The sequence below is a fragment of the Desmodus rotundus genome, chromosome X (assembly GCF_022682495.2).
Source record: "Desmodus rotundus isolate HL8 chromosome X, HLdesRot8A.1, whole genome shotgun sequence".
Lineage (NCBI taxonomy): Eukaryota > Metazoa > Chordata > Mammalia > Chiroptera > Phyllostomidae > Desmodus > Desmodus rotundus.
Genome location: NC_071400.1, coordinates 24,579,048 through 24,580,614, shown reverse-complemented (window position 1 = coordinate 24,580,614; position 1,567 = coordinate 24,579,048).

The window sequence follows — 1,567 nt, the reverse complement described above, 5'->3', positions numbered from 1 at the left end:
TTCATGTGACAAAGTTCTTAAAAATGACAGACATTAACAGAGATATAGACATTATCAGAGTAAGAATTGTCTTACTGTTAAGTATTTTAAATATATGAGCTGGTGACAGATATATCATTTACTTACCCAGGAATATTGGCTCTTCACCTATATTCTTATTTTACCCATTACAACTAATTTCATCATTAAGTAGTCTGAGAATTATTTCTGACATAGAGATGCAGTTTTCAGTTTAAGAATTCTTTGAGCAAATTGTTGGCATAGGAAAGACTGCACTAATATGATCTTGCTATAAAATGTTATTAAGTGCCTGAAGCTATTGGCAATGAGTTCTGAAGGCCAATATGTGAAGGGCAGAGATAACTACCTGCACATTTAAACATTCCCATTTCTTAATGGCAGTGCAAGGGAAGTTAAAAGTCAGTCATCAAATGATGCTCTGAATTATATCAGCAATTCTAGTGCTAGTGACATGGAAATTGGAGTAAAAGCAGATGTGGATAATTTATACATTTTAGTGCCAACTGTAAATGCAGTCATGATTTTTGCATTTGCATTCTATTTCGTGTTTAGTTGACTAATGAAAGTATACAGATCACTAAAGGATTTCTTGTTAAAAGCAAAGAGCAGCCCTATCTTTAAAATATCAGGAAACCTAAGTGCTAAAGTACTAGAAATTGAATTTTTAGCCCTCAACATTAATAAATGCATATGGAGTAAATTTTTCTCATTATAAAATTGAAAGAGAAAATGCTTTTGAGAAGCATAGTGGTCAAGTGAGAGACTCAGAGAAACTAGACTGTATTGATTCCAATCTCAGGTCTACCACTTACTGGCTGTGTTATAGTGAGCCAGGTATTAAATCTTTCAATGGCTCAATTTAGTTTTCTACTAAATAAGGACAATTAGAGTATCTACATCATAAGCATGTTCTGAGGATTGATTAAGTAAAGCACTAGCAACACTGTTGGGTTCTTGCTATTACTTTTTTGAGACAAGTACAAAATAATGCAAGATGTAAAGAAAAACAATGTTTATTGTATATGTGAAAGTAACTTAGAAACTAGAAGCATGATAAAACCAAAGGCTGTACTTTTTTGAAGTATTTTTCAATACATTATTTTTATTAAATATTTTTTTGTTCTATTATACTCTCAATTTTTCCCCCTTTGCTCCCTTCTACCCAGCCCATCCCTGTTTCCACAGTCAATCCCAAGCCTGTTGTCTGTGTCCACAGGTCGTTCATACATGTTCGTTGACTAGTCCCTTCCTTTTCTCTCCACCCTTATACCACTTTCCACTCCCTTCTGGTCAATGTCAGTTTGTTCCTTATTTCCATGCCTCTGGTTATATTTTGCTTGCTTCTTTGTTTTGTTGATTAGGTTCCACTTATAGGTGAGATCATATGGTACTTGTCTTTCACTGCCTGGCTTATTTCACTCAGCATAATGCTCTCTGGTTCCATCCATTCTGTTATAAAAGGTGGAAATTTCTTCTTTCTTTTTGCTGTGTAGTATTCCATTGTATAAATGTACAATGGATATCCTTTGGATCCCCTCATTTACTG